A 14,717-nucleotide genomic window follows, 5' to 3' on the forward strand; every position below is an offset into this window, starting at 1 on the left:
TCCCCTTCTCTTTACTGTTTAAGGGACAATCTGTTGTAAAATGCTACAGATTGGAGTCAGAACTGAATTTGAATCCTGCTCCTAGCTTCACTATCTGTAAATGGGGATAATTTTCCTATCTGCTTGACATGGTTATGTAATTTTAAAATCAGACATTTAAAGCCTAAACTTTACAAGCATAATCGCATTCAATTCTCATGAGGCAGGTATTATTTTGGAGATTGTATGTAAAGATATTTCGTCATGTAGAGAAGAGCCGTGTAGCTGTGAGTTATCATTGAGCTATCTTCCTTACCTGGCTGCTGAGGATTAAATGAGACACCAACGTGAAAGAGCTTTACGCAATCCACGTGATGGGCTAAAAACACGCCCCACAGCACCTGATCCACCGTGAGCAGTCGGTAAATGATGTCTGGAGTGCATGATTTTCTATCTTGCCTGTTCCTTTCAGTTTTCCAGTCACAAACTAACCTCGCCTTGGCCTGGGGCCAAAACCACGAATTTGGGAACCACAGCCAGGCTGGAGGAGACTGCTGAGTCCCTGGAGAGGGCACGGGAACAATAGAGTACTTCGGTGGTTAGCGGACGCCCGGCCGGAGAAGTGGCCGGCTAGGGTCCCCGAAGGTACACCCCCACCCCCTGGTCTGGTGCTACAGGGAGAGACGTCCTGAGGCCACCCGGCACTGCCCAGGGGAAGCGGCAGCCAAGCCCCCACTACCCGAGCTCTCGCCTCACGGGACGCGCCCAAGCCCCGCCCACTACCTCAGGTAGGCCGTCTGTACCAGCCAATCCACCAGAAGCCTGGGCGCGGAAGGCGGTGCTTCCCTGGTCGGAAGTGACGTGATTTGCTTGGCTGGCCGCGGAGTCCGCCGAGACTCTTGGCGGCGGCTGAGGCGGCTGGGAGGGAAATGGCTCGGACCGCGGCTGCTGCGGCGGCTCGGTTTGCGGTGGAGACAGAGGCTCGGGCAGCGTGAGGTGAGGAGTGGTAGGTGCGGCGGAGGCCGGTACCTGGGACCCTGCTGTCCAAGGGCAGCGAGGGACCCCGGGGAGCCCGGCTGGGAGGGTCCCTTGCTGCGGCCCCCAGTCCCCGGGTGTCCGCCTTTGACCCCCTATCTGGTACTTTTGGCGTTTCCCCAGCGGGTCTCACCTCCCCGGGCCTTGCTTCCACCCAGACCGTTTCTGACAGCCCCGCCTAAGGTGCGAGGGGCCCGCGCCCCCATTAGGCCCCTCTTGGCTGGGGCTGGGAGGTGGTGCGCCTGGGAGTTAGTTTTGTCCCAAGGGGGAGGGGAGACCACCCCCTTGTCCTTTGGTACGGGGCCGGAGTCACTGTGGCCGGTCCTATTCTCTTGTTGAATTGTTAGATTCTGGCGAAGTGTGTTGCACTTCTCAGTTGTGTAACCCCCCTCCCCCCCCACCTCCTTGTCCCATCTCCAGCTTTTGGGATAATGATTTTTTTCTTCTCACTTCTCCCGGTTTGCCTTTTTGCCGCGAATCCACTTGATTCGGGAAAACAGTATTATTTAAGTGTGTGTTTAACGCATCATCTTTCCGGGAGTGCAGTCAGATTAAAAATATTTGCTTAACTCTTCCTGAGTGACAGAGGAACAATACATAATTGAAGAAAAAAGTACATACTTATTTTCCTAACTAAATGGTTTGGCTTTAAAAAGGAGATTCTCTAGCTGTGGAAATTTTTTCGGGGGGAGCAGGGATTGAGGAGGGAAATGAGGAAGAAAACTAAGTGAGGAGGAAAGTCTGGGGATAAAGAACGTGGAAGAGAGAGCCTGTGGTAGTTCCTTCCCTTCTGTTAATTAGCCTGATAGAAGCTGAGGTTGTAATTATATTTTTATTTTGAACAGTGAGTGTTGAGAGTAAGGAAGGAGGTCTTCGTCTTTGAACAAGATTACCTATTAAAGAGGTACCCTGAAATCTTTCCAGGTGCGTGTCAGAAAAGCTCTGCTGGGAAAATTGTTTAATATATTGGAGTATCAAAGCCACAGCTTAGAAGAGATGTAGGAAAAAGAAAGCTATTAGGAGAGCTGTGAAGACATAGTATAAAGGGGAAGCCTGTTTGGAGGTCCGGGAACGCTGATTCCAGAAGAGACTTTGTACCTTTGCCTCCTTGGCTTGTGATTAAGTTTCTACAGGAGACTCCTTTTAGCATTGTGCCGTACTTGGTGTTAGTGCTCTTATTCACCATGGCAAATTAGACCTAGTTGAGGTCTATACAGTTCCTAGTTTAATAGTAAGACCGTTTTTGAGTACTGAAAAGCACTATGACTGAGACTAGATAGATTTTATTATTTAGCTCAAACTTAATTCAAAAGTGATTTTATATAGCTACCAAGCATATATATATTGAGCTACTTCTACAAGTAATTTTGCCTGAATTAATAGATTCTGAAGCATTTTTTTTTCTTATGAAAACCTGTTTTGTATGCATGTTGCTTTCAGTTTTTCTTGGCAAGCAGTGTATTTTAATGTTTTCATCCATAGGTTTCACAACCTTTTCACAACATCAAAGTTGATGTGCTTGCATTTAGGAGTTAGAAACTATAATATATATATTATATATATAACTATAAAATTATAAGTAATTAGCTGTATATTAAGCATCTGATTCTTTGTTTCTCCCTTCTGCCATGAATGGTTCTAAGATTTTCACTTGAAGATTGTTGCATCAGTTCCATGTCCAGGAATCTTTCTTTAATCTAGCGCAATGTTTTTGCACTTGTAAGCACATTCAATAAGTGAACTTATACCTAACGAGGGTGTTGAATTTCCCAAGAGTTCAGAGTTCTTATCAGAGCATCAGACCAAACTTTTCAGAGCAGCTGTGCAAAGCACTTTTTTTTAATGCTTTGTAACTTGTTACTTAATTTGCTAACATAAATTATCCATTTTATTATATTTCTCATGTTTCAAGAATAAATTAAGGCAGGTAAAAGTATCACCTGTGATACTACCAAGCAGTAAGATATTAAGCAAGCTGCTTACTTTGGTATCCATTTTTTAATTTGAGATTTTATATCTAAATTAATGCTGTCCAGTAGAAATACTAAATGAGAGCCACATATGTAAGATATTTTACTTTTTTTTTGGGGGGGGTACATCTTTGAAATCTGGTGTCCATCTTACACTTAAAACGCATCTCACTTTGGACTAGCCACATTTCAAGCACTCAATAGCTGCTTGTGGTTAGTAGCTACGATATTAAACAATGCAGATATACAGTATGAAAATTCTGCTTTTCTATCTTGGATTCCTGCTTGAAAAGGAAAGGCAACTCTTATGAGAAATGTATTACCAGTAATTGATAATTTCTTATCATTTTGATGGTATTCAGACATGAATCTTTTTTGATTGGAATTATGGTCATACTTGGGAATGATTGCTATAGGATATCTTTCAGGTTGTTTACAGGCTTAAGGTTGAGACTAGAAGAAAAATTGTTTTCCCTGTTCTCTGCTGGAGTTACAGTTTTGATACCTTTATTTTGTGCATTTACGTATATGTTGTATCCCTTCTTTTTGTCTGCAATCTGTTATTTACAAGTGATGGATTAAAAACACAATGGGAGAGTGCACATTGACCTTTTAGGCAGTTAAAAAGGAGTAGGGGTGCCTGGGTGGTTCAGTCGGTTGGGCGTCTGCCTTCAGCTCAGGTCATGATCCCTTGATCCTGGGATTGAGTCCTGCATCAGGCTCTCTGCTCAGCGAGGAGTCTGCTTCTCCCTCTCCCTCTGCTGCTCCCCCTGCTTGTGCTTTCTCTCGCTCGCTCTCCTGCTCTCTGTCAAATAAATAAAATCTTTTTAAAAAATAAATAAGGAGATTTGTACAATTTTAAACTACTTTTTGGGTTTCTTAAAATTTTTAATTTAGCTATTTGGGTACAAAAGCAAGTGGGATTTTTTTTTTTTTAAAGGTTTTATTTATTTATTAGAGAGAGAGAACACAAGTAGGCAGAGCGGCAGGCAGAGAGAGAGGGAGAAGCAGGCTCCCCGCTGAGCAGGGAGCCCGATGTGGGGCTCGATCCCAGGACCCTGGGATCATGACCTGAGCCAAAGGCTGACGCCCAACCGACTGAGCCACCCAGGCGCCCCTCGGATTTTTTTTTTAAATAAAGTTATTGTCCTCACTTTACAAATGAAGAATTTTAGGCTCAGGAAGACTAAGCAGCTGCATCATGATTACAGTTAGTGAATGGCAGAGCTGGTTTTGAACCCCAATATGTTGGGGTCAAGCCCCTTGTTTTGCTTCCTTGTCCCATGCTGGCTGGCTGTGTATGGGATTTTTAAACGCTCTTGATTTTAATAGATTTGAAAGCAATTATTACTGGCTTAGCAACTTTTTTTTTTTTTTTAATCTTTACACTCAACGTGGGGTGGTCAAGAGCTACATGCTCTACCCACTGTGCGAGACAGGTGCCCCTTGAGTAGAGTTTAGATCTTAAACTGTTACTGTAGGAAGAAGGTGATGAGGTTTCAGGGACAGAGTTATTTCAATGCACAGGGAACAACTTGGGGAAAACCTTAGATAAGAGAAAGTAAAATACAGGGTTAAGGAAGGATTTGTGAGTTCTGTTTGAAAAAATAAGGACAGCACAGAGGTGAAGTAAGAGATGAGAATAAGTAGACCTCTGTAATAAAGAACTTAGAGGCCAATGGTCAGAACTTTTATATTATTTGGGTGATTCAGGAAATCTTAGCACAGACTGTGAACTTGTGGCTTGAGTAGCATGGAAGACATGGTTAAGAGAACTGAAGGAGAAGTTGTTGACTATAAACGAGCAGCAGAGTAATGTTAGTTCCTGTTGTGAAATGAGTAGGGATTTGATAAGGAATTTGAGTATGAGAAGAGAAAGGAATAGGCAGTGTTAAGAATATTGGTTAAAAAAATTTGCAGTATGGGAAATCCTAATTGAAACAGGCTATTTTTTTTTTTTTTTTAAAGTATTTTCCTATAAAAACAGAAATTGGTGGTTTATCTTCAGAAAATATCAGTGGTGGCAGGGAGACATTAAGTATTAAAGTTCTGTTATGGGGCTGGCTGGCTAAGTCCGCAGAGCTTTTGACTCTTGATCTTGGAGTTGTGAGTTCGAGCCCCATTTTGGGTGTGGAGCCTACTTAAAAGAAAAAACTATTTAATAAAGTTTTGTGGAATGAGAGGGAAAAGCAAAGACAAAAGCCTCTTTCAAGATAAAAGGGCAGGGAAAATGAGAGGGAGACAATAGAGGGAAATCAATGCAGGTACTTTGCCTTCTGGTGAGGTGGGAAAAGAATGTGGATGTTGGAGTGATAGACACGGAAAAAAACACCTGTCTAATTAGGAAACAGGAAAACATTTTTTCAGATGTTTTATGTGCAGTTTAGGGAATTATGCGAAGCATGTATTTTCCCCCCAAGATAAGCTCTAAAGGAGACCCAGGTATACTTATAAACAAAACCATAGTGCTGTGAGTATCCGTAACCAAGTTGCTTTATTAAGTCCCTTTATATGTGTTCATAACGTGATTTATAACTGTTCTGACCTCTCTTTTTAGTTTAGTGTGTACATATCTTTTAGACTACAGTGCTGAGTTGGGAAAAGGTGGTCTTTGGCTCCAGGGAATGTAGCCTGGATCTCATAATGACATCTATCAGACTGGAATTCTGCCTGTATTGAAATGTATGACATGACCCTGTAACTATTTAGAGCTTTTTTTTTTTTAAAAAATCAGGTTTATTGTGATATAATTTAGAGTAAAATTCATTTGTTTTAGGTATCAGCTCTAGGAGTTGAAGAGAGTGACAGCGTTTAACTGCCACCACCACAATTAAGATACAGAATCTATCACTCCAAAAAGTATCCTTATTCTCCTTTATAATCAGTCTCTTTCACTTACCCTCCAGACAACTGATTTTTTTTTTATTCCTATAGTTTTGCCTTCCCAGAAGTTCTGTAAATTGGCATCATACGGTGTATTCAGCCTTTTTTTTTTTTTTTTTTTTTTTTAAACAAATGGTCATCTGCAACTCTGGGGAAGTCATACTTACCCCGTTTTTTGTTTTTTTTTAAAGGTGTTTTTGTTTTTGTTTGTTTTTGTTTTTAGTTATATACACTCAACGTGGGGCTTGAACTCACAATCCCAAGATCAAGAGTCACATGCCAGCCAGGTGCCAGCCTTTGAGTCTGACTTCTTTCACTTGGCGTAATGCTTTTGAGATTCAATAAAACACCACATTTTGGGGCGCCTGGGTGGCTCAGATGGTTGGGCGTCTGCCTTCGGCTCAGGTCATGATCTCAGGGTCCTGGGATCGAGCCCCACATCGGGCTCCCTGCTTGGCGGGGAGCCTGCTTCTCCCTCTCCCTCTACTGTTCTCCCTGCTTGTGCTCTCTCGCTCTGTCAAATAAATAAATAAAATCTTTAAAAAAAAAAAAAAAACACCATATTTTGTATATCTGTTTTTTGATGGACAGTTGGGCTGCTGCTACCTTTTAGCTATTGTGAGTACTGCTGTGATCATTAGTGTACAGTTACTCTGTTTTAATTCTTTTGGGTGTATGTAGGAGTGGAATTGCTGGGTCATATGGAAATTCTATGTTTAATTCATTGAGGAAACACCAAAGTGTTTTCCAAAGTGGCTGCACCATCTTATATTGCCATCAACAAAGTATGAGGGTTTCAGTTTTTCCACATCCTTATCAACACTTATTCTCCATTTTTAAAATTTTAGCCATTCTAGTAGATATGAAGTGGTATCTCATTGTGGTTTTGGTTTGCATTTCCTTAATGAGTAATGATATTGAACATCTTTCCATGTGATTATTGGTGATAAGCTTCCTTTTTTTTTAAAGATTTATTTATTTTATTTGGTTTTTTTTAAATATTTATTTGAGAGAGAGAGTGTGAAAGAGAGCACGAGCAGTGGGGAGGGGTAGAGGGAGAGGGAGAAGCAGACTCCCCCCTGAGCAGGGAGCATGATGCGGGGCTCAATCCCAGGACCCCGGGATCATGACCCAAGCCAAAGGCAGATGCTTAACTGACTGAGCCACCCAGGCGCCCCAAGATTTATTTATTTTAGAGAGCGAGTATAAGTGGGAGGGGCAGAGGGAGAGGGAGAGAGAATTTCAAGTAGACTCCACAGTGGGCACGCAGCCCAGTGCGGGGTGGGGTGAGGTAGGGGTTGCTCAGTCTCATGACCCTGAGATCACAACTTGAGCTGAAACCAGTCAGACACTCAACTGACTGCACCACTCAGGCGCACCAATAAGCTGCCTTTTTTTAGTGGTATGAATATATTGATGGTTCCAGTAATTGGAAAGATGTAATACATATATATATTTTTAGATGTCTGTATAAACTAGTCATTATATATATTATTTAAGCCTGACAACACAGATATGATCTTTTACAGATGAAAAAATTAAGACAAAGGGAGATTAAGTAGCTTGCTTAAGATTACACAGTTACTAAGAGGTCTGATATTTGAGCCTCAAGTCTTGCTACTACATCATTTTCTCTTCTTTGTTATCACTGTTCTATAAAACTACCAATTTAATGCAGTTGGTGTCATTTGAAAACAAGATTTTGTTAGCCATAGAAATTACGGAGTTTTGGGGGAAAATTCCAGAAATAATTCATGTCAGCTTTTCATTATTCATTATTCATTATTTCATTTTGGGGGGTTCTCAGTTGTAACTCAGTTTTATGTTTTCCTATCTTAAGCTATGTTGGAAATGGAGGCATATACCATAACATTTAGCACAAAAGCTTACTGTTATTTGTCATGTTGGAATTAGGGTAATGTCAGAGTATATTTAATGATTCATGTTAAATGAATGGACAATAAAGTGGTTCAAAGTTCAGTAATTATCTCCACAAAGCAGTGCTACTGTTAGGATTTTGAGTTAGATTGAAAACTGCTTTGTCTGTAAAATGTCTTTTCAACAGCAATCTCTTGCTGTAACTGTATTCCCCCCTCCATGTCCCCCTCCTAAACAGTGATACATATATACAGATATAGAATGCATTCTTGATGAATGCCCTGTTGTGAATCTTTTATGTATAGAATGTTGCTCCTAAGAGCTGAAAGTAGTATAATGACTGTCAGGGAGAATCAAGCCCTTTATTAATTGCTTATAGTACTTGGGCAAAGCATAATTATAAAGTGTGGTATGGAGGTTAAAGAATGTGGGAGCTGGCTAGGCTTATCCCATCTTTAAACTTGTGAAGCTTAGGAAGCTTAGGAAGTCGTGGCTTTTCCCATGACTCACCCCTTATGTCCAGGTTATCACTACAATTTCATCTTTTCCCTGACTATACCATTAAAAATAGTATCCCCCTCCCCACAACTAAATCATTCTTTATCACATCACTGTTTTTCCCCTAATTTCATTTACTGTCTAAACTTAATGTTTTTGTTTGCTTGTTTAAGAAAAACCATCCTTGGGGTGCCTGGGTGGCTCAATTGGTTAAGCGGCTGTCTTCGGCTCAGGTCATGATCCCAGGAGGGATCGAGCCCCACATCAGGTTCCCTGCTTCTCCCTCTCCCTCTGCCTGCGGCTCCCCCTGCTTGTGCTCTCTCTGTCTCTGTGTCAAATAAGTAAATAAAATCTTTAAAAAAAAAAACAAAACCATTCTTAATATTTCCATTGCTGCCAACCTAGTTCAAGTAATTACTAGTTCTCTTTTTTTTTTTTTTTTAAGATTTTTTATTTATTTATTTGAGAGAGAGAGAATGAGAGAGCACATGAGAGGGGGGAGGGTCAGAGGGAGAAGCAGACTCCCTGCCAAGCAGGCAGCCCGATGCGGGACTCGATCCAGGACTCCAGGATCATGACCTGAGCCGAAGGCAGTTGCTTAACCAACTGAGCCACCCAGGCGCCCCTACTAGTTCTTTTCTAGATTATTTCAGTTATTAATTGGTCTCCCGGTTTCCATTTTGGTTTTCCTTATATATTTTTTCTGCAAAGCAGATAGATATCTTTGAACGTTGTGAAGCTCACGTGACTGTCTCTGACACCTTTTTTTTCCTATCACACCTAATAATTGAATATACTAGTGTTTTTCCTCCTTGGAAATATTTAATTATAGAAAGTTCATATTGGTGTAGGTTTTAGATTTTTTTTTTGAGAATATTTTTGATTTTTGATAATTGAGTTTGGAGATTTAGCTTATTAATTTTTTAAAGATTTTTTACTGATTTATTTGAGAGAGAGAGAGTGAGCATGAGAGGGCGGGCCAGAGAGGGTGAAGGAGAAGCAGTCCCTGCTGAGCAGGGAGCCCGATGTGGGGCTCGATCCCAGGACCCCAAGATCATGACCTGAGCTGAAGGCAAATGTTTAACTGACTGAGCCACCCAGGCGCCCCGCTTATTTTTATTTTTATTTTATTTATTTTTAAGATTTTATTTATTTGACACAGAGAGAGACAGTGAGAGAGGGAGCACAAGCAGGGGGAGTGGGAGAGGGAGAAGCAGGCCTCCTCCTGAGCAGGGAGCCCGATGCGGGGCTCGATCCCAGGACCCTGGGATCATGACCTGAGCTGAAGGCAGATGCTTAATGACTGAGCCACCCAGGTGCCCCACCCCGCTTATTTTTAATTTTTATCAGAAAACATTCCAACCCAAAGAAAAAAGTTTCACTGAAAATCCAGAGTAAAATTAGGTTTAATTTTTTTTAATTAATTTTTTTTATTATGTTCAGTTAGCCAACATATAGTACATTAGTTTTTGATGTAGTGTTCAACGATTCCTTAGTTGCGTATAACACCCAGTGCTCATCACAACACGTACCCTCCTTAATACCCTAAAATTAGGTTTAAATAAGAAAGTTTCTTAAATAAGAAACTAGAAATATAGCTGTATATCTAACATATCTAAATTTGGAGAAAAGGTTAAAATTTACAAGTCATTATAGAAACCTCCCTGGTTTCTTTAGGACTAGGCTCTGTATATTAGATTCATTTGACTTCACGAATATTAGTAAGAACTGAAGCCACTTCTTTCCAAGTAGTTGTTTACATTACTCTGTGATCCCATTAGGTTCATTCTCTAGTATATTTTTATCCTGCTCGGGCTTCTAAACTTCTTAGATTTGTTTGGTTGATGTCTTTCTTTACTTGCAGAAAGTTCTTGGTCATTTTCTTTTCAAATATTTTTTCTCTTTTATTCTCTTCTATCCTCTCCTGGGACTCCAGTTATAAATGTTAGACCATTTGAAATTGTCCCACAGGCATGCCGATTTATCTTTCTCCTTTTTTTTCTGTCATAGTTTGGATGTGTCCTATTGATTTGTCTTCGAGTTTATTAGTCTTTTCTAATGCTTTCAGTTGATCTAATTCTTCATTTCTGATTTATTTTTCTAGTATTTCTGTTTGATTCTTTTTTGTAATTTGTATCATTCTGCTGAAACTGCCACCCCCTCCCTCCATGCATCTCCTTCATTTTTTCTGCTAGATCATTTAGTATTTTCATCCTAATTAGTAATTTCATCCTCAGTTCTTGTTTGATAATTCCAACATGTGGGCCATCACTGTATCTGCTTGTTTTGACTGTTTCTTTGACCATGGGTCACATTTTCTTTTCTTTTAAGATTTTCTTTATTTATTTATTTGATTTATTTGACAGAGAGAGCACAAGCAGGGGGAGCGGCAGGCAGAGGGAGAGGGAGAAGGAGGCTCCCTGCTGAGCAGGGAGCCCAAAGTGGGGCTCCATCCTAGGACGCTGGGATCATGACCTGAGCTGAAGGCAGATGCTTAACCGACTGAGCCACCCAGGTGCTCCGGGTCACATTTTCTTTGTCTTATAATCTTGGATTATATATTAGCACAACTTAAACGTACCTTATTCTGTCAGGCCACTGAACTGAGAAAGTCTGATTTATAAGTAAGATGGGTCTGTGCTTTGTTGCAACTTTAATTTGACTCAGTTTACCACTGGGTTGAAGTACTTTGGGTGGCAGTGATGACTTTCTCTTCAGAAGGATTTGGGATCTGAACACTGACTTGATTCTATTTTTTTTTTTTTTTTAAAGATTTTATTTATTTATTTGACACAGAGACAGCAAGAGAGGGAACACAAGCAGGGGGAGTGGGAAAGGGAGAAGTCGGCTTCCCGTCGAGCAGGGAGCCCGATGCGGGGCTTGATCCCAGGACCCTGAGATCATGACCTGAGCCGAAGGCAGTCGCTTAACCAACTGAGCCACTCAGGCACCCCCACTGACTTGATTCTAGAGGTTTGTTTTGTAGCCTAGCTGCTAGCTTTTTTTTTTTTTTTTTTAAGGTTGCTGGGAAGTCCCTTTGTTCTCTGCTTTCTCTGTTCTTGGCTTCTGTGTCTCGGGAGATCGTTGCCTTGCTGCCCTTAGCCCAGCCTCTGGAGGGCGCCTATCTTTCATAAAGGCCTAGAATGCTTTGGAGGGCTTTTTTCTCAGCTCTCCTGCCCCATCCCCAGCCATTGGTAGCTAAAAGCTTGGAGTGCCTCAAGTGGATTTCTTATACTTCAGGGGGGCCCACATACTTCAAGGGGGGATCTCTTTCAGCTCTTCTGCTCTGTCCCCAGCTTTCAGTGTGCTACCTATGCATTTAGTGAAGACCTGAGGGAAAGAGTTGGTGGAAGGGTACAGACTTGTTCCATGCCTGGGGCTCCTTATAATTCTTAATCCAGGGCTTTAGGCCACTCAGATTTACCTCCATCACACCTCAGAATTCTAATCTGTAATGGTAGCCTACACGTGGCTGTTAAAAGTGTTTATCAAAAGTCTAAGGTGTTTTTCCTTATCCCTGTCTGCAGTGCATTTTTCCTGCTCTTCTGTACCAGGGATGAGAATAACAATGGACCCGCCTCTCCTATGAGAAGTTTATCACTTTTGGGAATTTAAGTCATTAAGGTTTTGTTTTTTTTTTAAGAAGATTTTATTTATCTATTTGACAGAGAGAGCACAAGTAGAGGAGAGGGGCAGAGGGAGAGGGAGAAGCAGGCTCCCCACTGAGCAGGGGGCCCGACATAGGGCTCAAACCCAGGACCAGGGATCAAACCCAGGATCAGGGATCACAACCTGAGCCAAAGGCAGATGCTTAAGCAACTGAGCTACCCAGGCGCCCCTTCATTAGGGTTTTTAATGTGTGTCCTTTGCTCTCTGATGTCCCTTAAAAATATTTTTTTAAAGCTTATTTAGCTTGCTTTTCACTATTGAAGTGAGACAGTATCTTGCCACTCTGTATATCCTAGTAACAGGAAAATCCCTTTCCCTACCTTTGTTTTAAAATAGTAAAGCTTAGCTTACAAATGATGAAGTATTTAAAACTCTACCAAACTTTGGGTAGTGAAAATCTGCTTTCCACCATTGGCTCCCCCAGTCCTCCATTTTTAGTTATTGACCTAGTAGTTCCTTACCTTTATCGCCTCTGCTTTGTAAAATGTCTTCTCCTTTTCAAGACAGACCCTTCATCTATGCTTCTGATTCATATCCAGCTGTACCCAGTATCTAAGCTAGTGTGAATCTCCAGTCTTAGGTGTCTTTCTGTCTTTGTACCCTGAATTCTTGTCTTCAATCTACTATATGTTGAAGGCCTTTTTAAACCATTTTAAACAGCCATTCCTGACACCTCCTGTCTCTCTTAGTTCCCTGTACTGTCAATGACTTGAAAGAATAGTATGCCTTGGGGTGCCTGGGTGGTTCAGTCATTAAGCGTCTGCCTTCGGCTCAGGTCATGATCCCAGGGTCCTGGGATCGAGCCCCGCGTCGGGCTCCCTGCTCAGCCAGGAGCCTGCTTCTCCCTCTCCCATTCCCCCTGCTTGTGTTCCCTCTCTCGCTGTCTCTCTCTCTGTCGAATAAATAAATAAAATCTTAAATAATAATAATAATATGCCTTTGCCATTTGCAATTCCTTTTCCAGTTTTCTGCACTTCTCCAAATTGTTTTCTTTGAAAAATCACTACTGAGGGTCTGTGGGATGGGGAAAGGAGGAGGGACTGCTAATGGGTAAAGGGTTTCTTTTGGGGGTGATGAATATGTTCTGCAATTTGTTAGGGGTGATGGTTGCACAATTCTGAATATATGAAAACAGCTGAATTGTATGCTTTAAAAGAGTGAATTTTATAAGTTAATTATATCTCGAAACTATTATTAAAATAATCAAAAACGAGCTCTTAGATTTTGAGGGTTTTTTTTCTTTTTCAACCTTTATCCTGTGTCGCCTCTCTGTAGTTTCCAACACTACTAACCACATCCTTCTTAAAGGGATGTTGAATTTCCTTATTTCTCTGATACCAGTCTTCACACCTATTATTTTTCTCTGACCTTTTGTTTCCTGCTTAGATATTAGTGGCCCTTCTGATTTCCTCCTTGTCTCTCTTTTTTCTCTTCACGTTACACATTCTCCCAGGGCAATTGCAACTACTTTCATGACTTCAGGTCTTTAGTTTTATATAGGTAAAGCCTCAAGATTCATCTCTAGCGAAATTGCTCTCTTGACCCCAAGGCCTATATTTCTAATCAACAAGCAGACACGAACTACATTTTTCACAAGTACTTCAAAATAGTGATGTCTTTTGGTCTGACTAGAAAGGACCATGTGGCTCTGAAGAACAATTCTGAGAGTAACACACACAATTTTATTCCCTCAGAGAAAGAAATTAATGGTTTATAATTTGGCACATTTAAGATGACTTCCAAATACTTTAAATGAAAATGAATGCAACAAGAGTGGACTAAAAAAATCTATGGTATCTCTTAGTTTAAAATACTCATTTTGAGTAAGATATTTTTATGTAATTTTAAGTATCTTACTGAGTACCAGAGGCACTCTACAATGAAGAATTGCTTCCTAATCTGGTCCATATTAGATTAAATTTCATTTATTTGTTAACAAACATTTGAATGAAAGCTTGCTTGTTCTAGGATTGTTCTAGGTGCTGGGGATATAGGAGTGAGTCTAACAGATAAATCCCAGCTTCATTAAATTTATAGTCTAGAGGGGGAAAGCTAGACAATAAAATAAGTAAAATCTATAGTATACTGGATGGTACTAATTACTAAGGAAAAGGTAAGTAAAGTGCATAGACAGTGGAGTTAGAGAAAGTTGCAGTTTTAACTTGATTATCAGGGAGGACTTTACTCAAATGTCACCTCCTCAATGAATACTTGAAGGTGAGAGAGTGTGCCATTCAGCTATCCAGGGGAAGAGCAGTCTAGAGGGAACTGAAGAGCAAAGGCTCTCAGAAGGATAATGTATTTGAGAACAATAAGGAGGCTAGTTGGACAGTAGCAGAGAGGAGAGTTACAGGAGAGAAGTAATAGGGAGACCAGATATTAGAGTGCCTGGTGGACTTTTATAAGGATTTTACTTTTTTTCTGAGTGAAATAGGAACTGTTGAAAGTTCTGAGTGGAGGGGTAAGAAGATCGAAGTTTTTCAGTATCACTCTGTCTGCTGTGTTGAGAGTAGTCTGAAGATAGAGGGTGGAGGGTTTGCAGAAACAGATTGGGTAGCTATTCCAATAATCCAGGCAACAGATGATGGTTGGTATAGGATGGTAGTAGGAATATAAAGAAAAAATGCTCAGATTCAAGAAATATTTGAAGGTGGAGCCTATCAGATTTTATGTACATATCAATAACTATCTGATGGAGTTACCATCAAACATTGTTGCGTTCTTGACAAGCTATAATTCGGATTTTCTTTTTTTTTTAATTAGGATTTTCTAATTCAATTTAAATAAAATAAATTTGTTGGAGGG

General features: G+C 40.8%; 1 protein-coding gene across 1 annotated transcript in view; it reads left to right on the forward strand.

Annotated features, from left to right (window-relative positions):
• Positions 1-836: 836 nt before the first annotated feature.
• Positions 837-14,717, forward strand: part of PIK3C2A (phosphatidylinositol-4-phosphate 3-kinase catalytic subunit type 2 alpha) — a 95,138-nt gene continuing 81,257 nt past the window's right edge. Inside the window, exon 1 of the mRNA XM_036098635.2 lies at positions 837-975. The gene's annotated coding sequence lies outside the window, so the exon portion shown is untranslated. The remainder of the gene's footprint in view (positions 976-14,717) is intronic.

The sequence above is a fragment of the Halichoerus grypus genome, chromosome 11 (assembly GCF_964656455.1).
Source record: "Halichoerus grypus chromosome 11, mHalGry1.hap1.1, whole genome shotgun sequence".
NCBI lineage: Eukaryota > Metazoa > Chordata > Mammalia > Carnivora > Phocidae > Halichoerus > Halichoerus grypus.